The sequence below is a fragment of the Gopherus evgoodei genome, chromosome 2, assembly GCF_007399415.2.
Source record: "Gopherus evgoodei ecotype Sinaloan lineage chromosome 2, rGopEvg1_v1.p, whole genome shotgun sequence".
Lineage (NCBI taxonomy): Eukaryota > Metazoa > Chordata > Testudines > Testudinidae > Gopherus > Gopherus evgoodei.
This window is the reverse complement of record NC_044323.1, coordinates 14,664,138-14,689,312: the sequence shown is the minus strand read 5'-3', so window position 1 is coordinate 14,689,312 and position 25,175 is coordinate 14,664,138. Positions and strand designations below refer to the sequence as shown.

Sequence of the window (25,175 nt, the reverse complement as noted above, 5' to 3'; positions counted from 1 at the left end):
CTTTAGTTAAATAGCCTCCATTAGGTCACTTAAAACAAGTTAATCATGGAACAAGTGCTGAGTTTGGTTGGAGTATGGCACTGGGAAGCAAATTTCAGGTAAGGCTGAGTTGGCCAGGAAGCATGGGGTATTCTGACGTCGGATGAAGCATCACGTGTGTTTCCTGAGAACAGAATAGCGCCTCTGCTGATTTCTGTCTGATGAACAGCAGAAAGCTATGATTGAGTAATGGGAATGAATTTCATGTATCACCTGGTGATGGTATTGTTGTGCACTATGTACTTTCTGGTAAAGCACAATTCTGCTGAGAAAAAAGAGAGATACTGATCTGGCACTATGGCACTCAAAAACAGTGTCACTGTCAAACTGAATCAATAAGATAAGTACAGAGTTCAGTATGTCTGACTGGTTAATAACCCTGGCCTGATTCTTCTCTCATACTGGTATAATTCAGGAGAAACTGCATTGGAGTGACACTGGTATAAAACTAGTATGAGAGAAGAAATAGGCCTTGTGGGTGTATATGGAAGTGCGTCCAGTTTTAGTAACTATTTTTCAGCATCATTTACTCTTGTCAATAAACTTCAAGGTGTTTTTTAAGTTTGTTTTTAATTAATTTGCTCTGTTTTTAAAGTCTTTCTCTTGCCATATGTGTTCCTTGTTTTCTCTGTTGCAGTGTTGAATATTGTGAAGTATCAGTGTAAATCAAAGGAGATCTAAGCCTTGAGAATTTCATAGTGGGGTAAAATGTGTGATCTAGTAAAGAGACAGCTAACATTGCCCTCTTATACAGGAATAAAGGTACATTAGGCCCACAGAGGACCCAGATCAACAACTGACAGGCAGTGGTGTGACTGAGTCTGATCTATGACAATTCCAGCCACTTCCTCTCCATCTTTTCTTGGTTGACATTGTGACATAGGGTGTTCAGGGTCCATGGAAAGTTCTGGGGAGCACCTGAAGTCTTCATTCTGAAGCAGTTGTCTGGCCAGCAGCACCACTTGCTATACTGGAGCATCTATACTTCCTCTAAATGTAGGCCCCAGGTGCAAACACCCAACATTAATCCTCCCTTGTGCAGGAAATAATTCAACCTGCAACAACAACAATTGCTATAAAAACATTGTAAATCACATGTGTTACAGAAATGGAGGTTCAAAAAAGAATTAGATAAGAGAATGGAGGATAGGTCCATCAATGGCTGTTAGCCAAGATGGTCAGGGATGCAACCCCATGCTCTGGAAGTCCCTAGCCTCTTGTTGCTAGAAGCTGGGACTGGATGACAGGTGATGGATCAGTCAGTGATTGCCTATTCTGTGCATTCCCTCTGAAGCCCTGGCATTGGCCACTGTCGGAAGAGAAGATACTAGGCTAAATGGACCATTGGTCTGACCCAGTATGGTTTTTCTTATGAAACAGTCAAAAGGGAAAAGCACATAAACATTTACCTCCTTATTCCTACACAGTCCGTCTCCCGTCTAACTAAAGTGAACTGAAAGGTTTCCGTGGATATGAAAGAGCATGATGTTCCTCGGTGCTGTGAGTTGTGCAGGCTGTAAAACAATAGCTGTCTGTTCTAGTTTCCGACCATAATTGCTCTCATTAATCTTGCCGTGTAGCCCACCCTGGTGGTATAGAGACAGAATTAGAGCTCATTTACTATGCAGAATTTCCATCTGCAATATTCAAAACATGGCTCACATTTGTATCATGAATGAGCTGCAGGTGTTTTTCCAAAACCTGACCTCAGGTCACAAGGGTAGGAAAATAAAGATCAGATGTATATGTTATATTGGCTTCCTCAGAGTAGCTGCCGCTGTTGTAATCCCAGAGGAATCTGGAATCTTTTCTGGAAGCAGGTTAATGTGTGTGAATGTCTTTTTCTTTAGGATAGGTTAATTTATTAAAAAGCTCGCATTATTTTCTGAATTAAGCTTTACCAAAAGAACTTCATGTTTATAAAGCACTGGCCCGTACTAAACTCATCCTGAGAGGCACTGAGCACCATCAGCTCTCATGGCAATTGAGAGTGTTGAAGAGCTTTTAGGACCAGCCCCAGTGTTTGTTTTTTGTAAGAACATTTGTAACAAACACCAGTGGTGGCCCATCAGGTGTAGTAATGCAGACTGGTGCATTCTCTTGAGCTGCTTCTGCTGTCAGGGAGCAGGAATTAATTTTAGAAATATATCCCTGTGCTTTTAGAGCAGTGTGATGCGGGTGTAGCTATGCAAATACTGTTGGTGTTAATGGGGTTCACGGAGGGCATGCCCTGCTTACCACCTCAAGCTACTCATTTTTTCTTATGCTGTGATTGTTCAGACACCCAAGGATCAGCTTCTTTTCCCTCCTCATTTTCTGATTAGAGATGGAAAAGGCCACAAGGTTACAGATGTATCGTTTTCCAGGCCAGCTGTCAGTGTGCTGTATTCTGCCACCACTCCTCTTGTTCTGAACTAACTGAACTCAGAGTTTCTGATTTTCCTTGACCTCTACTCATAAAATGCTTTAAAGAAAGAAGAGAGGCCTCTGACCATCATAATCTGGGGCATCTTGCCTCGTTAAAGAATCCACCTTTGGGGCTCCTACAGCTAAGATTATTGTGCCTTTTCTTATGTGCATCATTCAAGCTAAACCCCAGAATAGGCCTAAGCATTTCCTCCCAGGCTGAGAGTGGAGCATAGTGAGGGTCTTGGTCTAGTGAATGGGAGCAGAGAGAGAATCGGGGGATCGCTGGTTGCCCATTTAGATCAGCTTTAAAATCCCTTTGTGCCAAGTGAGCAGTACAAGGGGGTTAGCGCATGGACCACAATATGGCACGTGCAGCTAAAGGGACCAGTCAGGATAGAGGAGGGGTAGGCAACCTATGGCATCGGTGCCGAAGGCGGCACGCGAGCTGATTTTCAGTGGCACTCACAGTGCCCGGGTCCTGGCCACCGTTCTGGGGGGCTCTGCATTTTATTTAATTTTAAATGAAGCTTCTTAAACATTTTAAAAACCTTATTTACTTTACATATAACTAAACTATTGTTGTATGTTATAGACTTGTAGAAAGAGACCTTCTAAGAACATTAAAATGTATTACTGGCACGCAAAACCTTAAATCAGAGTAAATGAATGAAGACTTGGCACACCACTTCTGAAAGGTTGCCGACCCCTGGGATAGAGGCTTGGACAAAGCATTGGGAGTAAATGAGGTGTGAGTGAGGAGGAGACACTGCAACTTTATGTATAGGAAAAAGGGAATGCAGTGCAGAGATTCAGGAAGCAGGGAAGATACGCTCCAAGTACTGGGAAAGGGAGATGATTTTGGCAGCTGTGAGGCATGTAGCTGTAAGAAAATAAAATTAAGAAAAAATGGAGATATACCTATCTCATAGAACTGGAAGGGACCCTGAGGTGTCATTGAGTCCAGCCCCCTGCCTTCACCAGCAGGACCAAGTACTGATTTTGCCCCAGATCCCTAAGTGGCTGCTTCAAAGATTGAACTCACAACCCTGGGTTTAGCAGGCCAATGCTCAAACCATTGAGCTATCCCTCACCCTGCTTTTGGCTCACCCACTTAAGGAAATTGGTGACTGCCTCCCCTCAACCTATCTATCAGTTACATCATTGATTGTCAGCTCTCGATACAGCCTGCAGCGTTGTAAATAGATCAGCTCTGTTGCTTTTCTCAAGGGGACAGTTTTCGGCCAAGATGAGGCTAATATCCCTATCCTTTAAAGGACACCATCTGTTCAGTGAAGGGTTGAACAACACATGGAAAAGATTGAATAGGACTTTTCTTGCCCTGTCAAACTCTGTAAGTGCCCAACACAGAAGCATCTCATCTCCTAGTGCCATTGTAGGGAGCACAAATAGGGAGTGCTGTCTCATTCCAAGGCAATGGGTCCCAACTATTCATTTGGAAATCCACCAGCTAAATCTAAACTTCTGCCTGCTAGGCAGCTGTATGTTCCTCACCTCTGTATCTGGGCTGTGGCCTTGAGGTTTGCTTTTGTAACTTTCAAGAGGCATAGGCTGAAACTTAACAAGTTTCCTCAGCATCTCTTTCAGAGTCCTTGACTTCCTTGTGCATTTCTGGCCAACAGAACTTATTCATCTCCCACTCAAGGGTCTTACCCACCCACGTGCTCCATGCATAGGATTGAGTGAGCAAGCCAAAACGCTTCTCTTTGATATCTTCGCAGCACAGGGAGCTGTATTTTTATCTCTTTGGTTCAGTGGTCACACTCCAGGCGATATAACTGTTCTCCTGTAAGTTCAAAGTGAGGACATTGTTTTAACAGCTGATAGTCCACTACTTCACCATTGGCCATAGCCACCTGATCGTAGGTTTGGCTTAGTGTCTGGTTGTCTCTCTGTTGCTTATGAAATCCACTTATCTGACTAGGAGCTCTTCATCTAAAGGGTGTGTGTTCTCATTGTTCTTTTGGGAAGGGGGAGGACCCCTTACCTGACAGGAGTACTATGTTTTGCCCAATTCCACCAGTGCCTTTGGACCCATGGGTTCTTCACCTCTGCAATCAGGAGGCCTCCCATGGATGGGTGTTGAAGTATGCTAGAGAGTTGGAGAAATTGAGGAGGTTAGATGGTTTAGTGGTTGATATTTTGTTGGTTATTATGGCTAGTTCCAGGGCTAGTAGGATGCCTAGGATTGTTACTGCTAGTATTGCAATTTTGATGTGTAGGGGTATGGTTATTGGGGGTGTTTTTATTGGGGTGATGTTTGAGATAAGTAGTTCGGCGATAATGCTTCCTGCTGCTAGACGGATGATTGAGTTAATAATAATTGGGTTGTTTTCATTAAGTAGAAGCATGGAAGGATATTATGGCTGTCCTGTTTGTACAAAGATTGTGATACATAGGCTGTAGACTGCAGTGAAGGAGGTTGCAACTAGCGTTAGGAATAGGGCTGAGGCGTTTGAGTATGATGTGTTTATGGTTTCGGTGATGATGTCTTTGGAATAAAATCCAGTTAGGATTGCCCCACTCTTTTAGATCTTCCCCAAAGTATTTCCAGTCCCTGCCCAGATTTACTGGATATGCCCCGGTAGAAGCTAGTCCTGCAAAGAGGTTTTCAATAGGTTTTCCCCTGACAATTGACTTCCCTAGTAGGGTAGGGCTGTATATCTCCATGTACACACTGGAGGAAGATAGTTTCTCCTGGAGGGTCCCCCTTGTCCACCAGCTTCTATCTGGCTGCACCCCGAGTCAACTAGCGCAGTCATCTCTACCGCATTAATCTGTACCAGGACCAGGAGCGCTAGAAGCGGGAGGGCAGGAGACCATGGACCCATCACTTTTTACCAGCCGTAAGGGCTAGTGATGGGCGGGCAGGAGGCGGAGAGGAGGTAGTGGGGCCTTGTGGGGGGAAGGGGCAGAGCAGTGAGTGGGGCAACGGTTTGGGTGCCAGTGGCCCCCTCCACTTTTAGGGAACTTCTGCCGCTCCTGACTGGGACCAGTATCTTAGCTGGGCCTCGTTTTCAGGTCCTGGAGGCAGCCGTCCAGGCTTGCCCATAATTACACTCCATAAAGGGACAGTCACAGTGGAGGTGACCTCACTGCCTACATGAAAAATAGCAGTGATGGTTGCTGGTTTTTCTCCTGAGAGGAGTTTGGCCTCTGAGGTCAACCTTTTCTGTGGGTTTAGATATTCGCTGGTTTTCTGTTTTCTGTTACCAGTTGATCTAGGGTCCTTCTGTGGCTTTGCTGTGCCCTCTGTCTGTCAGTAATGTTAAGTCTGAGTCTGTGGTCACTGTCAGACCAGTCTCTTTGGCTGGCTGTGTCTAGAGGTAGGCTGGTTCCCTGGCCCCAGTATAACTACTCCCCAGTGTCTTGGAAAGGAACCTGTCAGCAATCCATTAATTTTATGGCTTCTGCCAATGTCTCAGGTTGATGCTTCAGCACTCTTTAATGGTATCTCCATGTTTATCATCTTGTTACCTCTGACTGGCTGATGAAGTACTTTTTTTTTTAATAATTCCTTTTAGCAGAACTGGAGCAAGCCTGCCCACATTCTCCACCATCTGTGGAAGGTGACTCTCATCCAGGGCCGCCCAGAGGATTCAGGAGGCCTGGGGCAAAGCAATTTTGGGGGACCTTTCCATAAAAAAAAATTGCAATACTATAGAATACCATATTCTCCTGGGGGCCCCTGTGGGGCTTGGGGAAAATTGCCCCACTTGCCCCCCCCCCCGGTGGCCCTGGGAAAAATAAACATTTAAAAACCTTCCGCATCTCAGCATAAACCCAGTTTTGAGAAAATGTCTTTTCAAGTCACCTTTACAAGGTATCACTGGTTCTCAGCATCAGCTAGTGCTAAAAGGTACTAAAGCTCATTAAAAAGGTTGGACAAATATTTTCAGTCAAAACTTTTTTGGGATCGAAAACTAGGGGTTTTTAAAAAGCAGAAAAAATCATGGACAATGTCTGCTTTCCTTCAAAATTTGTTGTGGTTTTTTTAATTGAAAAGCTGAAATAAGTCTGTCAAAACTTGAACATGATTTGAGGTTTCAGAAGTGTGTGGCCAAATATTTGCTGCTTGCTGTGTTTGATTGTTTAAAGAAACAATTAAAAAAAATCTGCTTAAAAAAAATGCAAAACTTTTGAATTTTAATGGAGTTAGATGGCTTGCCTCCTTGATCATCTCGGCAAAAGCACACACAACAACAGGCAAACAAAGACTTTCCTCCCTCCCAGATTTGAGAGTATCTTGTCTCCTTATTGGTCCTGTTGGTCAGGTGGCAGCTAGATTATGTGATCTTCTTAACCCTTTACAGGTAAAAGAGGAATTAACCCTTAACTGTATGTTTATGACACACTCTAAAAGCTTATCATATGTCACTGCTCAATCTGATGGGGGCTGTAGTAAGCCAAAGTTCTTCTAGCCCTTCTGGAAGGGTTGCGTCTTTGGTCAGAAGGACTTGTCTGCTTGCTGAATCAAAAGAAGGCCCTGAGTCAGTTTAAATGTAGACTTTTTATGCCAAACATCCTTTCTTAGTCAGTTGGTCTCTGGAAAACCTAGTTTGAACCGGTTTATGCAAGCATCCCCAGGCATGGTACCTCTCTGGAGGTCTTTACAACCTGAGTGATTCATCTTAAATCACCATCCACTGCTTTTAGTTCCTGGAGGAGCTGTGGTATCATTCCCCCTCACTCTCTCCTCCACGGTCCCAAGTTGCATACAGTCCCTGGCCCACAGTGATACATAAACCATTCATAAGCTTAGTACAGTATGTATCCCCAGAGATACTGCACAAGGTTGCAGCATATGTCATAACAACCTAGTATGATATTAGTCTGTTTTGTAGCTGCTTCATATTGTTGACACATTCACTTTGAGATTCACTGTAATCCCCAGATCCTTTCCAGCAGTACTATTGCCTAGCTAGTTATCCCTATTTTGTAGTTATGCACTTGATTTTTCAATCCTAAGTGTAGTACTTTGCATTTGTTTTTACTGAATTTCATCTGCTGACTTCAGACGAATCCTCGAATTTATCAAGAGTATTTCAAATTCTAATCCTGTCCTCCAAAGTGCTTTCAACCCCTCCCAGCCTGGTGTCATCTGCAGATTGCATAAGTGAACTTTCAACTCCATTATCCAATTGATTTATGAAAATATTGAATAGTGCTGGACCCATGTGGGACCAGCCGGACACATTTCCCCACTTTGAAAGTACATCATTGATAACCATTCCTTGATTACTGTCCTTCAACCAGTTTTTCACCCACTATTTCACCTACCTGCACATGACTGAGCCATAGAAAGCAGGCCAAGCACATACTTGACTAAAATAATGTAGAAATAACTTGTGGTTAATCTGAAGAGCAGAAATACCCTATTTTTCTTCTTTGCCCAAGGAGTGACTCAGTTATAGGTCAGAAGGAGGAATGTGCTCATGCCATCCAGCAAAAGGAACAGTTTCAGCCAGGTATCTAGGCCCTGGGACAGAGGCTGGGTGAGAAGCTGAGGGTTAAGGTAAGCAGGCCATATTTAGCAGGTGCCCCCTATGAGACTGAGCTCAGGCCAGTGGGCCATTCAGGCTAGGCATAAGGAGCATACAGAAGCCTGTGCGGTTACAACAAAAGCTGGGTGATTTTTTTGTTTAATCAAAACAACATTTAAGAAAAAATGGGTAAACAAATGTTGTTTCATTCAACTTTTGTTTTCCACTTAAAGTCTTTAAAAATGGTTTTTATTGAGCTTTTCCTCTCTTGGGCTTTCCTTCTCCACACCTCCTTTTCCATCTCGGGGCGGGGAGAGAAAAAGGTAAAGAGGGAGAAAAAGGAGGCAGGGTAGAGGGGTAACAACAAATTGAAAACCTTGGAGGCTTTTTTGGTTCTTGTTTCACCAAGAAGCAGAAAAACAAAAACAAACAAACAAATAAAAACCCTGCTAAACATTTCAAATGAAATGAGAATTTTTTAGAATCCCTGACCCATCCTGCTCCTTGTCCCCTGACCACCCCCCCTTTCCTGTTCTCTGACTCCCCCCACCAGAACCTCTGCCCCATCCAAGCCCCCCTCCCTGACTGTCCCCGGGACTCCTTGCCCCTTATCTAACCCCCCCCCCGGCCCCGGCTGATTACCCCTGCCTCTCAGTGCGCGCATCGAGAAGCAGTCCTGAACAGCGCTGCAGCGCGTGTCTCGGGGGGGGGGAGGGCTGAGCTCCTCCCCGCTCAGAGCCGCGTGGTAAGGGGAGGAGCCGCTCGGCCCAGAGCTTGCAGCCCCGCCCCCTTACCACACGGCTCTGAGTGGGGCGGAGCTCAGGCCCCCCTGGAACCACACGGCTGCAGTGCTGTCCAGGACGCGCTGAGGCACCAGGGGGATGCGGGGGCGAGCCTCAGCCATTCTCGTGGGGGTCCCTGCGGGGCCCGGGGCCTGGAGCAAATTGCCCCACTTGTGCCCCCCTCTGGGTGGCCCTGCCGTCACCAGCAGTGCTGCCTAGTGCTCAGGCAGGGGTGTAGCAGGTTGTCGCATCTTGATATCTCTCTCCCTTTCCCTCTATAACACTGTTCTGTGGGGTCTGTCCCTTCATTTGTGGCTCAGTCCTCCATTCAGGTACTGCATGCCAGTCCACCCCTTCTGGGATGTACCAAAAGAAAATTGTTTTGGTGCCTGACTTGGCATTGGTGCTTTCTTCTTAGCCCCAGGGCTTCGGGTCTGGATCCTTGTGTATTCAGGATCTTCTCCAGCTGTATTCTCTTCCCCCCTCTCCCCCCGAGGAGTAGACTCATCTGGTTGTCCCGCCTTTAGGAGTTGCTAGAGGAACCCAGTTCCATGCTCTCCACCAGGTTCCAATCCAGGGTCCAACAGTGGTTAACTATGTTCTGTTCCTGGGGGTGCTAAATATCTTCCTTTGTGGATCATTTCCTGCTGGAGTTCCCCATTTTCCCCTCGGATGAATTAAAGAGGTGACTCAAAAATAGTGTGTGACCTTCCCAGACAGTCACCAGTCTCTCCCTTGCAGGTTTGGTCAGGGCAGTGTGGTCTAATCACAGGCAACAAGAGCTCCTGGGCTCTTGCTTCCCCATTTAAGCTCCGCCTCCGTCTTGTGCAGGCTTTGCAGGTGTAGCCAAGTGGAGTTGGCTAAGCCCAGTGCTGCTCTTAAACCTTCTCTCCCTTCCCCAACAAAATTTAACAGGGGGTGGGAAAAGAGAGGTTGGCGCACTGTGCATCCTTCTTGTAAGAGACTCCTTTGGGCATAGTAAAAGAATGTAAATGGAATACAAGAGAATCCCATTGCTCCTTTAAGGCAGCTACAACACTTCAGCTGCAGAGCTCTTCAGTTTGCTAACAATTTTCTCTGTTGGTTTTCATGATCTGCTGAGCTGACAATGATTTCAGAAAATGTGCACCAGTGGCTGATCAAGGCCAGTTAGTCTTGCATTACAGAGAATTGCAAGACAGGCTTCTGAAAGGCTGATTGTCATTAGGAATAAAAAGTGGTGATGAACTGCAATGAAATGTATGAAAGCCTTTTCTCCCCACGATTCACTTTTACAGATTCACATCTGTGCTGCTACCTGGAGCGCACTACAAGCATAAATGCTCTAACTTGAGGGTGTCTTGATCATTAGGAAAAGGATTATTCCCATGTAGCAGTCAAATGAATACCTTCTGTTTAAAGAACTAACTTAGGGCCTGCTCCTGGAAAATAAATTCATGCACAGACCTTTACTACTTAGTCTTGTTGTGACTCTATGCTGGAGTCAGGATCTGTGGGTATAGATCATTTTGCAGGACTTGATCCAGAGGTGGTTCTTTGAGTGCTTCTCGTGTCCATTCCAAGTAGGTGTACGCTGCATGCACGATTGTCAGCAGGTTTTTCTCCTAGCGGTACGTGTCAGGTCAGCTGTGGAGCCCCCTGGAGTGGCGCCTTCATCGCAGTGTATATAGGTCCCTGCCAACCCACGGCACCCACCACCTCTTCAGTTTCTTCTTACCACCAGTGATGGTCATTGGAGCAGCTCTCTCTCTTGCGTTTGCAAGTGCTTCCCTAGTGGTGGTCTTGTCTATTTGTAAATAGTTGTATAATTGTAGTTTAGTATAAGTTAGGTAAGTTTACATTGGGGGTCCCTCCCCATAACGCCTTCCTGGGTACCGGGGCATGCCTCAGTCTCAGGGCTTCAGGCCATGCAGGTTGTGCCTCAATCCCATGCCCAAACGGACCCACACGATTCCTGTCTCAAGTGCCTGGGTGAAAGTCACCAGTCAGACAGGTTCAAAATCTGCAGGGGCTTTAAGCCCAGAACTAAAAAGGAGCGGGACTCTCAGCTGAAAAGACTCCTGATGGAGTGCGCTGTTGGCCCCCAGCTGGCCCAGGTGGTGTTGGACCTGGCACCAGGAACGTCAGTTTGTAGTGCCCCTGCCTTGGTGCGGGAGGCTCTGGCGCCAAGGAAAGACTTATCTAAGGAGCCCCGGCACCGCCATTCCCTGGCACCAAGAACCAGCTCCAGTGTGCAGCACTGTTCACAGTCCCTGGTGCTGCACAAGAAGAAAAGGGCGCTCCCCTGCCAAGCCATTGGAGTGAGTGGGCACCAGTGGAATGTGTTCCGCATCAGGACACCCAGCATTGGGGCTGCCTATATTGACATGGTCGACTCAGGCCTCGCAGGGAGGTCCTTCGAGTCTGTTGCTGGTGGAATCCCCGATGTGTGAGGAACTGGAGGAGGATCTGGATCTTTCCTCCACACCGGACATGTTGGAGGTGGCAAGGGACCTGATTGCCATGACAGCATCCCCTTTCCCACCAACCTGCGCACCGGCTCCAGCACCAACAGCGACACCAGCACTTGTCCGCAACAGGGGCAAGCCCACTTTGATGCGGCACTGTTCCCTGTCACTGCGGCACCATCCTCGGCACCATCTAGGTCCGCTCCACCCTGGTCAGGCTCAGATTTGTCTTTGGAGTCGGAGGCTGACTCCTATGGGTCTTAGCAGAGCTGGCTCCAATCCTGGCACCATCCCAGGCAGAATGAGGCGCAACCGGTGCCTGTAATGTCCTGGTCCCCTCAGTGGCAGTGGCCAACTCAGTGGCCCTTTTGGAGACCATGGGCTTATCACTAGGCCCAGGTGCTGGGGCGCAGGGCCATGTTGGTGGGGTCAGAGGCCCATGTGCCTCCATTGGCCTCCTTGGTCACCCAAGAACCCCCTGGGGGTCAGGACGCACAGACTTAGGCCGACAAACCAACAAGGTGGGGCACCAGCACATACCCCAGCACTGTAGACACCGTGGCACCGGGTACCACAGCAGCCACCTGTACAATTCAAAGGTGGACATCCAGGCAGTCCCCCGGGAGCCGGAGGGTCAGGGAGACCCCGTGCCATCAAAAGTATTGTCCGTCTCCTCCCCCGATGAGGTGGTGGCAGGGACATCCACCACATTGCCTTCTGTGGACAATAGGGCCATCAGGACCTTCTTAGGTGGGTGGCCCAAAACCTCAGTTTGCAAGTGGAGGAGGTCTTGGAGGACACGGATCCGAAGATTGATTCTGGCCCCTAAAGGGCCCTTGAGGGTAGCTTTGCCCCTCATTAAAACAATCCAAAACAATACCAAGGTTTTGTGGCACACTCCCACCTCTATCCTGCCAACAGCCAAGGGGGTAGAGCGAGATACTTTGTGCTGTCCAAAGGGTATGAGCACCTCTTCACCCAGCCCCAGTCTAGGACTCTGGTGGTGGAGGTGGCGAACCATAAGGAGCCGCAGGGGCAACCAGGGCCTACTTCTAAATCCAAAGAAGCCAAGAAGCTGGACCTCTTCAGCTGGAAAGTATACTTCACCAGAGGGCTCCAGCTTCGAAGAGAAAACCAGCATGCTGAGTCACTATGCTTATAATTCCTGGAACACTATGGCAAAATTTCAGGAATTGCTCCCAGTGGACTCTCGCTCCGAGTTCACAGGCGTCTTGGAGGAGGGCAAGGTGGTGGCCAGGACCTCTCTCCAGGCCGCCCTGGACTCCGCAGTCTTGACTACCCACACGATGACCACAGCCATAACCATGAGGTGCAGCTTTTGGCTTCAGGTTTCTGGGCTCCCACACGAGGTCCAAAATACAATCTAGGACCTGCCCTTCGACTGCTTGGTCCTGTTTGCAGAGCAGACAGACTCAAGGGTGCATAGCATTAAGGACTCATGGGCGACCCTCAGGTCCCTGGGAATTCACACACCAGCCACTCAAAGAAAGCCATTTAAACCCCAGACTGTCCCGCGATTCTACTCTGCTCCCCATACACAGGATTTTAGTAGAAGGCAGGGCAGGAGTAACAGGAGGCACCCATCGCAGTTCTCCTCCGGCCAGGGTCCGGGCTCAACTAAACAGTATTCGGGTGCAAAGCCAGACTTTTGAAGATGGCCTGAGGACAAAGCACCATATCAATGCCCGGATCCCTTCCCTCCCTTCGTGAACTGTCTATCCCATTTCTACTGTGCCTGGTCTGAAATCACCTCAGATCATTGTGTCCTGAGCATGGTAGTACTGGGTTATTCTCTCCAATTCTGTTCCGCCCCACCCGCCTTCCTGTCCCTCTTTGGGGACCCTTCTCACAAACTTCTTATGCAGAAAGTTCAATAATTCTTGCTACTTGAGGCAGAAGAGAACGTTCCTCTGGAGTTCAGGGGCCAGGGGGTTCTGCTCCCATTAGTTCCTAATCCCCAAGGCCCAGGGTAGGCTCAGGCCCATTCTAGACCTGCGAAACCTCAACAGATATATGAAGAAATTGAAGTTCTGCATGTTCCATCATTCCCTCCCTGGATCCGGGGGACTGGTACGCTATCCTCGACTTGAAAGATGCATACTTCCACATCTCCATAGTCCCGTCCCACAAATGGTTTCTACGATTTGTGGTCAGCGGCCAGTGTTATCAGTTCATGGTCCTCCCATTCGGACTATCGGCGGCCTCTCGGGTGTTCACCAAGTGCATGGCGGTTGTGGCAGCCTTTCTCTGCAGGCACCAGGTGTAAGTCTTTCCATACCTGGATATCTGGCTCATCAAGGGCTGATTTCAAGCCTAGGTGGAGGAACACATGAACTTGGTGTGTGCAACGTTCCTCAGACTTGGTCTCATCCTCAATGTGGCAAAATTGACTCTGACCCCCACTCAGAGAATAGAATTAATCGGGGCCCTCTTGGACTCCACCCATGCCAGGGCATCCCTTCCTGAGTCTCATTTTCTGACCTTAAGTGCTATCATCGAAGGTCTCCATGGTTCCCCACCATGAGAGCCAGAACTTGCCTAAAATTGCTGGGACATATGGCATCTTGCACATACATAGTGCAGCATGCAAGGCTGTGGCTCTGCCCTCTCCAGGCATGACTGCCTCAGGTGTACAGGCCAAACCGGGACCCTCTGGTCACACTCCCTCCTCGGTTTCTTGAGTCCTTCTAGTGGTGGATAGAAGCGCAGGTAGTCTATATGGGAGTACCTTTCTCCAAACCTCAGCCGTCGCTCACTAGATATGGATGCATTGGTGCTGGAGTGAGGAGCGCACCTGGGCGACATCAGGACTCAAGGCCTATGGTCCCAGCCAGAATTATTGCTGCACATCAATGTCAGGGAGCTATGAGCAGTGTATCTAGCTTGCCAGACATTTCAGGCCCATATTCAGGGCAAATGTGCATCGGTGTTGATGGACAATACCACAGCGCTGTTCTATATAAACAAACAGGGTGATGCTCACTCATCTCCCCTGTGTAAGGAAGCCCTCAAACTGTGGGAATTTTGCATTGCCCGCTCGATACAGTTAGAGGCGTTGAACATGCCGGGCTTGCAAAATGAACTAGCCAATCACCTCAGCAGGTTCTTTCATGGCCACAAATGGTCTCTCTGCCTGGACATCATCAGCAATATCTTCCAGAGATGGGGCTCTCCCAGATAGATTTGTTCGCGACACAGAGCAACAGGAAGTGCCAGCAGTTCTGCTCCTTCCTGAACCACAGCCCCAGCTCGATCATGGATAACTTTCTCCTGTTGTGGGCAGGAAGACTGCTGTACGCATTCCTACCCTTCCCTGTCATCCACAAAGTTCTTCTCAAGGTCCAGCAGGACAAGGCATCACTGATTCTCATAGCACCAGCATGGCCCCGCCAACACTGGTTCCCAACACTGTTAGATCTCTTGGTGGGCACACCCATGTCTTTGCCCATGATTCTGGGATGCAGATTCTCATCATGCAGGACCACGGCTACCTTCAGCATCCCAATCTGGAGTCTCTCCACTTCACAGCATGGAAACTTCATGACTGAACTCGTTAGAGCTCCAGTGCTCCGATTCAGTTACAGAGTTTTTTTCTGGGAGTAGAAAACCCTCCACTTGTGCCACTTATCTGGCCAAGTGGGTATGAAAAAGCATTATGTTCCTCAGTGCTATGAGTTGTGCAGGCTGTAAAACAATAGCTGGCCTTTCTAGTTTCTGACCATAATTACTGTCATTAATCTTGCCGTGTAGCCCACCCTGGTGGTGTAGAGACAGAATTAGATGCTCGTTTACTATGCAGAATTTCCATCCGCAATATTTAAAACATGACTCACCTTTGTTCTCTGTCACTTTTGTATCATGAATGAGCTGCAGGTGTCTTTCCAAAACCTGACCTCAGATCACAAGGGTAGGAAAATAAAGATCAGATGTGTATGTTATACTGGCTTCATCAGAGTAGCTGCTGATGTTGTCATCCCAGAGGAATCTGGATTCTTTTCTGGAAGCAGGTTAATGTGTGTGAATGTCTTTTTCTTTAGGATGGGTTAATTTATTAAAAAGCTCGCATTATTTTCTAAATTAATCTTTACCGAAAGGACTTTATGTTTATAAAGCACTGGCTTGTACTAAACTCATCCTGAGAGGCACTGAACACCATCAGGTGTGGTGGGGCGGTCAGTATTTGCCAACCCCATGGTTGGATGCTTCCTTAAGGGGCTAGACAGGCTGTACTCATAGGTGCGGCAACCAATCCCCCCCTTGGAACCTCAACCTGGTCCTCTCCAGGCTCCTGAGACCCCCCTTTGAGCCTTTACTAACCTGCTCTTTGCTCTGCCTCTCTTGGAAGGTGGCTTTCCTTGTGGCCATAACTTCAGCCAGTAGGATGACTGAACTCAAAGCGTTAACATCTGAGCCCCCTTATACAGTCTTCTATAAGGACAAGGTGCAGTTGCAGCTGCACCTGGCCTTTCTCCCCAAATTAGTTTTGCAGTTCCATGTGAATGAGGAAATTTTCCTGCCAGTGTTCTTCCCAAAGCCACATGCCAATGACAGGGAGCATATGCTCCATTCCGTGGACATTAGACGTGCACTGGCTTTTTACATCAAACGAACAAAGCCGTTTAGAAAGTCAGCGCACCACTTCATTGGGGGTTTCCTATCTCATCCCAACGAATTTCTTCTTGGATCATGGCCTACACCAGAACGTGCTATGATGGTGCACTCTACAAGAGCGCAGGCTTCATCTACAGCATTCCTAGCGCAGGTCCCTATTCAGGACATCTGCAGGGCGGCGATGTGGTCATCTATCCACATCTTTGTCATACTATGCCATCACACTGCAGGCTAGGGATGAAACTGCATTTGGTAGAGCAGTGCTTCAGTCTGCAACTCGGTGAACTCCGACCCCTCCTCTAGGGAACTGCTTGGGAGTCATCTACTTGAAATTGACATGAGCAAGCACTCAAAGAAGAAAGAAAGGTTGCCTACCTTTCATAACTGTTATTCTTCGAGATGTGCTGCTCATGTCCTTTCCAAGACCCACCTGTCTCCCCTCTGTCTGAGTGTTCCGGCAAGAAGGAACTGATGAGGTGGAGGGTCGGTAGGGACCTATATACATCGCCATGAAGGCTCTACTCCAGAGGACTCCACAGCTGACTCAATGGGTACCACTAGGAGAAAAACCTTCCGACAATTGTGCACGCAGCATGCACACACCTACTTGGAATGGACATAAACAACACATCTCAAAAAACAACATTTACGAGAAGGTGAGTAACTGTTTTTTAAGAAAGGTAGGTAACCATTTTTTCTGTAATCTATAAATTCCATAAATTGGTGCTGCATGTAACATATGCAGTGAGTCACTTCAGCAGGGCCAACCTCAGAATAGATCCTACTTTGAGGGTTGGGGAGACTCCCTTTAGGGGAAGTTCAGCTCGTTAAGGCTCATGAGAGGGCCAGTGTAAATCTTAGCTGCAGGATGCCTATCCTGTGAATATATCTGTGGGGTGTGGAACTCTGAGGACTGCTTAAGAGTCCGCTCTAATGTTTTGTCTCCAACAGACAGGCACAACACCAGAGAGCTTGGTTTATAACTGTGATCACCGTCTGTTAGTCAGCAATGGGATGCAGTTGAGAAAAAGGCTAAATATTCTGAAGTGTATTCACAGAAGTTGTATGTAAGATATGGGAGGTAATTGTCCTTCTCTACTTGGCACTGGTGAGGCCTCAGCTGGAGTACGTTCCCCGGTTGGGACACACTTTAGGAAGGACGTGGACAAATTGGAGAGAGTCCAGAGGACAGCCACAAAAATGATAAAACGTTTAAAAAACCTGACCTGTGAGGAGAGGTTAAAAAAACATGTTTAGTCTTGAGAAAAGAACATTGAGGGGAGACATAACAATCTTCAAATATGTTTAGGGCCATGGGTGGCGGGTATTGTAAGCATGGGTAGGCTGTGCCTTCCCAAACAGCCTAGTGTGGCCGAGCCCACACTCAGCCTGCAGGCCAGGCCTCCTCATGCAGTTCCCAGAGCGCTCTGCTTTGGCTGGCCCAGGCTAGCTCGCCTACCTCCTGCAGGGAGTCAGGGCAGCTGGTGCTGGGGCCATGCTGCCTAGCACATCAGGGCTGGCCACGCTGCCTGGAGAACCACGGCCGGGAGCACTGCCTCCCTGTGCATCGGGGCTGGCTGCGCTTCCTGGAGCACCACGGCCGGGAGCACTGCCTCCCTGCGCATCGGGGCTGGCTGCGCTTCCTGGAGCACCATGGCCGGGAGCGCTGCCTCCCAGCGCATCGGGGCTGGCTGCCCTTTCTGGCCGCCTGGAACACTGGGGCAGGCTGGAAGCACTGCAGCCTAGAGCCCCCAGCCGCCCATGGTTAGGTCTGTTATAAAATGGTCTGTGATCAATTGTTCTCCATGTCCACTGAAGGTAGGACAAGAAGCAATGGGCTTTTAATTTGCAGCCCGGTAGATTTAAGTTGTGTATTGGGAAAAACTGTTTAACTATATGGGTAGTTAAGCTCTGGAATGGGCTCCCAAGGGAGGTTGTAGAATCCCTGTCAGCAGAGGCTTTTTAGAGCAGGTTAGATAAACACCTGTCAGGGATGGTCTAGGTTTACATTGTCCTGCCACAGCACCAGGGGCTGAACATGTGGTCCCTTCTAGCTCTAGTTTCTATGATTCTATAATCATTTTTTTAAAAACCCCAACATATATGTTTATGTGACTTATTTTTGGCAATGGAGGCTGAATGTTATTTCTGAAAGAGAAGGAAACAAAAGCAGATCATTGGATATTCAGACCCAGAGAGATTGTGAAACAGAGGGAGGTCAGGTAAAGGGGTATAGACAAGAGAGAATGAGTGTGATTTAAGAGATGGATAAGGAGCATTTGGAGCAACAACACAGAAGGAGGAGAGGTATTTATTGGGAAGATGCATGAGGGAGATAGATGCACAAACAGAATTTTCCTGAAAGGAGATAGGATTTGTGTATTCCTCTGTATAATGATACTTGGTCCTTTTGAAGTGTAAATGAATGAAACTTCACAATATCCTGTGAGGTAGGGAAATTTTATTTGTATTGCAATAGCACCTAGAGTGCCCAGTCAAGGATTAGGACCCCATCGTGCTAGACACTGTACAGACATATAACAAAAGTTAATAATAGAAGTATTATTCTTATTTTACAGATGGAGATTCTGAGATTCCATAAAGCTTAGTAAGCCTTGAAAAGTTCTGCTTGCTTGCTTAACTAGGGCCAGTAAATATTTTTTTGGGGACTAGTAAAATATCGTTAGGCTGTTGTTGTTTTTTTCTGTCATCATTATGGTAATGATAAAAGAGAGGCTGTTATATTTTGTGCCTGTGGTGATAGTCATGAAAAGTATCTTGTAAGGTGGGGTCTACCTCGGACCTCTCAAGTCAGAGGTAGAGCTGTGCATAGAACCCAGCCATGACTATCAGTTTCTACTTCCTCCTTCCCCCATACTTTCTGGTATATAGACTAAATATCTGACTACCTTTTTAATGAATATATTGAAAGGTAAAAAGGGTGAAGCAGAGATGGCTTGAACATGAAATCACAGTTTGAAGAGTGGAGCCTGGGGTTTTATCACACAGAATGTGATAGTATCAAAATGTACGCTCCAAGAGTCAGTGGCGTTATAGATTTTAATGAATGTCTGAGTTTATGGGCTCATTCCTATTCTCTAGTTCAATGTTGGTCTCTCTGCCCCCACCCACTTTGTAATTTTCAAGGCCTCTGACTTCCTGATGAATAGCTGTTTTAGAAGTTATAATTTCTAAATCAACCTTGTGTTTGCTTTGACCATACTACTCCAAACCATTGTTTGTTTATAGAACCTTTTCCATGCATCCATATCATCATGCTTTTGCAAGGAACTAAAAGTACATTAAAAAATTTCACAAACTGAACCACTTCCATAGCCTAAAATCCCACACGCAGATAGCATTTATATTATTACATACTTGATTACATTAGAAATCTGTGGTTTTGGATCATCAACTCCCTGTTCACGGCTCCAGTGAGCTGTCCAAAAGAACTATTTCACAGCATGTTGTTAAAATAACGTGTTAGTTTTACTGAATCACCAACTCTAGGAATTTTTTAATTCAGCTACTTTTCACAAGTGTGCTTTCACCTTTATTCCTGTTCAGATTTGAAAAAAGGTCAAGGACTTGTAAGCATAAGAAATTCTGGCAGCCAGATTTAACTGCTCCAAATTGTCTTGAGTATTTTATTTTTACCGAAGAGTTGTGCTGAAACCTAGAGCCTTCAGTCTTTAGAGGTGCAGTAGTGGTCTATGAGATACTGCTGTGCCTTTGGCACTTTTAGTTTGTGTGGCAGAATTCTCACTGCAGGCAAAGGTCACAGAACCTTAGTTGGCTTTAAAGACATAGCCAGGCAGTGCATCATGCTACTTTGTAAGTCTATTATATGGCTTCAAACAGATTCTTGCACTCATATGGTTCCTTTTCCTACAGTCCTTACTTTGATGAAGCAATTGGGATGTTAGCCTGAGGAAGGACAGCAGTACTCTCCATCATTTCTTCAAAGATTTTTTATAGAGTCAGAAAACAACCACCATCCCCTGGCATCTTTTCAGGGTAGTGGTGAGGAACCTGCAGGGACATTCAAAATGACAGCACCTGAACCATTCATTTTTTCCTAACAGGCTCCACCATCCCCACAGTTTTCAGTACGAGTAGTGCAACAGAACAAAATAATACATACAGGACTCTGGGAGCAAAATCCTGTCTTTTTATGCTGGAGAAACATCTGAAGAGAAACAGATTGGTGTGTAACTTCTCCAAGCTGTTCTCCCAGCACACAGCATCATGGCCAAGAATAAGGGGGAAAGTAGGAGGAATGCATAGTAAAGTGTGGCACACCAAAGCATGCGTCCCAGAGATGCTAGGCCATGCCCCCTTGGAGCCCTGAAGTATCGGACAGTGCAGTAATAGTTGATATTCTGCCCTTCTGCTGTGAAAGTGCACTAGTGGGGAAGAAGCTTACTGTGCCCGCCACTCCAGATCACCTAAATATCAGAGAGCAAGACTTGGCCTCTACTGTGCATTCTCTCATTCACAGGCTGGGAAGGAATTCAGGATCTAACACTGTATTACATGCAGTGCAGTCCGTGGATTGTAGATGCCAAATCCTTTTGCAGAATCAGAGAAACAGTAAAACCTAAGGGGAGACTAATGGCATATAAACCAAGAATTAGTGTATAGAAGAGCTACGTCAGGAGGTAGGTCTTTGAGATACAGCACAATTCAATTTTATTACAGATTTTTATATGGATTTATTTTCCACACAAACTATTTACCAAAACTCTATACAGCATTACTGCATGTAATACAGTTACAAATAAATAATACATAACCGTAGAACGAGAGGCAAATTTTAAAGGGTAGAGAGAAAAGAGAGAGCACATTTTCAGACTTGAAATGAGAGGGAAAGTCAGATAGATGCAGAGACAAAGGAAGCTTGTTGCAGATGCTGGAAGCCTGAGACAGGAAGGTTCTTGCTCCAGTAGCAGCAGAAGTAGAGTTCGGAGTCAAGGATGGTGCCAGGATTAAGAATGGACGTTGGAAGAAGATGGAAAGTCTGTGTTGAGGAGAGTGATAGAGAAGTTGGGATGATGTAGGATGCTCTGTTTGTCCAAGAGACACGGTTATGACTGGATGCAGTGGACCTCAAAGAGCTGTTCCAGTAGCCAGGAATGACTGGAGTGTGAGAATGTGCTGGCTGTGTTGCTTTTCCCCTTTGGGTGGCGCATATCTGGCTGTGCCAGTCCTGTGCAATCCAGGGATTCTCTAGCACTTGGTGAATCCTCAGGCAGCCAGGGAAGCTGGTTTTGGAGCTGTGGACTAATGCAAGGCAGCCATCATTGGAGCCCAGATCTGGGCCTACATGTTCAACATGAAGAAGAATAGGCAACAGTGAATAATTTGTATTTATTGAGATAGCAGCCTCTCGTAGGTCAAGAGAGAGCATTGCTTGCTGGGACTTGTACAACCTGCAAAAGGCACCCCATATTAAAAGTTGCATTCTGTCCCATTTCATGCAAATTGTGTGTCCCTGGGGGTATTGGAAGATGGCTAATGCAGCCTTAGCTGAGCAATGTTTGGGTGTTTCTGAGCCACTGTCTCACACAGATTACTATTTGGATTCATTTACTAGCTTCAAGAATTGCAGTGGGACTTGGTTTGTATCAGCTGTCACTATAGCAACTCCCCACTTACACCAGTCTGTATACTAAAAATAGATCACCTTGATCCCAGGGAAAGAAATCAAGGAAAATCAAAGGGGCCCATGGTATGTGAAAGGTGTAGAGTCAAGTGATTAACATCAGGATGGAGCAAAAAGCAGTTTAGCATTTGAAATGTTGTAAATAAGCTACACTGTAAAATGAATAGCTGAGAGGAGCCTGTTTAAGTAGGAAACCCCAGCAACATCACTGTGTTCTGAATACAGAGCATAAATCACCTTTTATTGGAGTAAAAAGTTTGCAGTTATTACTGAGCGTATGGGGGACACTGATTAATCTGTGGGTGCTGAATAGATTTGTTGAGAGAGATAAAGATCTTATTACTCGAGTAGTCAAATCTGCAGCATTATTAATGGCCCTAGTACCCTCAATATGCTTTTGTGTAACGTAAAGTAAGTTATCACAATCCCTGCTCATGGATGGAATTGACACTTGTATCAATGGGGGCTTGTTACCGGTCTCATCCTGAAAGATGCAAAGTCAAAGGTGCCGAGTATCATCTGTTCCCATTGAAGTGAATGGAAGTTAAGGGTGCTCAATACCTTCCAAGACTTACATCCAGTCTGCTACTGGGAAAGTCCAAATGATATCGGTGGGTTTTTTCCCTTCAGTCCTAGTTAGGTGCTTCAGACTGAATGCAGTATAATAAATCTGGTGCTTGAGGATATTCAGGATGCAGTTCGGTGATTATTTGCTGTGAGGACAAGGTAACACAAAGTACAAACCTTATTCCAAAGTTAAGAGTTTGCAGCATAATCTGGAAGTGTCTTTGATGGATGAATGAAATGACTGGAAGAAAGAGATCATGGACTGTACAGTGGACAGTTGTGGAACCCTTAATGTTGATTTTCAAAGTCACTGGGAAAGGTCCAGAAGACTGGAAGAAAGCAAGTGTTGTGCCAATATTGAAAAAGGGTTAGTGGGATAACCTGGGTAAGTATAGGTCTGTCAGTTTGACATCAGTCCTGGGCAAGTTAATGGAGTGGTTGATACAGGACTCAATAAAGAATTAAGGGAGGGTAGTATGCCTCCCTTCAACATGGGTTTATGCCATTCAACATGGGTTTATGGAAAATAGATCCTGTCAAACTGACTTGGATTTTTTTTTGGGATGAGATTACAGGTTTGATTGATAAAGGTAATAGTGTTGATGTAATATACTTAGGCTTCTGTAAGGCATTTAACTTGATACTGTGTGACATTTTGATTAAAAAGCTTGAGAGAAATAAAGTTAATATGGCACACATTAAATGATTAAAAGCTGGCTAACTGTGATAGGTCTTAAAATGTAATTATAAATGGGGAAAAATCATCGAACAGGTGTGTTTCTAGTGGGGTCCCACAAGGATCAGTTCTTGGCCATGTACCATGTAACATCTTCTAGGTCATTAGTGCAAAAAACAAACATAAAAACCATCACAGATAAAATTTGCAGATAACACCAAAATTTAGGGAGAGTAAATAATGAAGACAGTTCACTGACAGGATCTGGATCACTTGGTAAGCTGGGTCAAAGCAAACAGTATTTGTTTTTCATATGGCTAAATGGATTCATCTAGAAACAAAGAATGTAGGGCATACATACAGGGTGTTGGGGCTCTATCCCTGGGAAGCAGTGACTCTAAAAATATTTGGGGCTCATGGTGGATAATTAGCAGAACATGAGCTCTCAGTGCTACACTGGCCAAAAGGGCTAATGAAATCTTTGGAGGCATAAAAGGGGAATCTCGAGTAGGAGTAGAGAGAATATTTTACCTCTGTATTTGGCACTAGTGCGACCGCAGCTAGAATACTGTGTCCAGTTCTGGTGTCAACAGTTCAAGAAGGATGTAAATAAATTGGAAAGCATTGAGAGAAGAACCACGAGAGTGATTAAAGGATTAGAAAACTTGCCTTATAGTGATAGACTCAAGGAGTTCAGTCTGTTTAGCTTAACAAAGAGAAGGTCAAGAGGTGACTTGATTTCAGTCTATAAGTACCCACACGGGAACAAATACTTAATAATGGGCTTGTCAGTCTAGCAGAGAAAGATTTCACATGATCCAATGGGTGGAAGTTGAAGCTAGACAAATTCAGACCGGAAATAAGGCATACATTTTTAACAGAATAATTAACCATTGGAACAGTTTACCAGTGGTTGTGGTGGATTCTTCATCACTCACAATTTTAAAAGCTCTGCTCTAGGAATTATTTTGGGGAAGTTCCATTGCCTGTGCTATACATGAAGTCAGACTAGATGATCGTAATGGTCCCTCCTGGACTTTAGATCTATGAGTGTATGTGACACTCATGAAAGACGTGAAGAAGAGCTCTGTGTTAGCACAAAAGCTTGTCTCTCTTTCGAAGAAAAGTTGATCCAATAGAAGATATTACCTCACTCAGCAAGAGTCTCTAATATCCTGGGACCAACATGGTTACAACAACACTGCATATAACTCATGGAACTGTTGCCGGCAGATAACTGCCTGAGGCCAAGCAACAGCGGGGGGGGTCCGTCACCTGGTGTGCCGCGCCAATAAACACACCAGGGTGGAGAAGCAAACCAAGTTTATTTGAGATCTCAAAGCGGTGCAGGGAGTTTGACTCAGATCAAGCACACCTAAAACAAGCAGTCTGTTCCTTATATCCATGAGAACTTTTCTCACTGACTAGCAATCCCCCGTTTCTCCTCCCTCCTCCTCCTGTAGCAATTATGTAAGCGCAGGTGCATTAAGTAATCTTGGCCGCAGCAGCTCGTTAGTAAGTTTTCCTTCTGCAAGTTATCTTGTCCTTCTGCTAAAGGTGCACAGGCCTCATTATTTCTGCTTTAAACCAGTTAGAACTGTTGCAACTGATAACGGCTGTTACACCTGGCCTTTTAGGTCGATTAAAGTTCAGACATGGAGGGACTCTTGTCTGCTGAGGCCTAAAACCAGGAAGGATCCATACTCTTGTGGCCTTCCACCCTCCCGAGTTACGTAGGGTTATGCTTAGTGACACCAACAAAAGGGTTAATTTAGCTTTCAGATGCTGCTGGAATTGGCATTGTATATTCAGGATATCAGTCAGTATCACTTTCTTTTGATACTAAAGAGCCAGATATATTTTTAAATGGTTTTTCTTGCATCTGCAGTTTGCAAGCAGAGTTGAAATTGTACAAAAACATGCAATCCTTAATCAAACTAAAAGCATTACCCATTGAAATGTTCCTGTGGTACAGAGTACAGTGGATTTGCAGTTGGGATGAATTTGGCTCAGTATATCCACCTGTACTATTGGGAGTCTGGGAAGTGGGCGCGCAAAGCCCGCCTACTGCTATAGGATGCCCCCCCCCAGCCTAAGGGGAGGACCCACAGGACCACAGAACCCACTGATTACAGGGGACAACTAATAAAAGAACGGGGACAGGAGTGCAGTCAAAGGGTCATAAGAAGGGAACCTGACGGGGACACCGAGCAGAGAACCCCGGACAGCGCCCACTGCTCCTCGAAGGCGTCAAGGTGTATCCACCTGTACTATTGGGAGTCTGGGAAGTGGGCGGGCAAAGCCCGCCTACTGCTATAGGATCCCCCCCCCAGCCTAAGGGGAGGACCCACAGGACCACAGAACCCACTGAGTTTGGGGGACAACTAATAGAAGAACAGGGACAGGAGTGAGGTCAAAGGGTCATAAGAAGGGAACCTGACGGGGACACTGAGCAGA

At 46.2% G+C, this 25,175-nt stretch overlaps 1 protein-coding gene across 6 annotated transcripts in view; it reads left to right on the top strand.

Moving 5' to 3' along the window:
- The window catches only part of PRKAG2 (protein kinase AMP-activated non-catalytic subunit gamma 2), a 403,378-nt gene that overhangs the window by 175,343 nt on the left and 202,860 nt on the right, over positions 1 to 25,175 (top strand). The gene's annotated exons all lie outside the window — the stretch shown is intronic.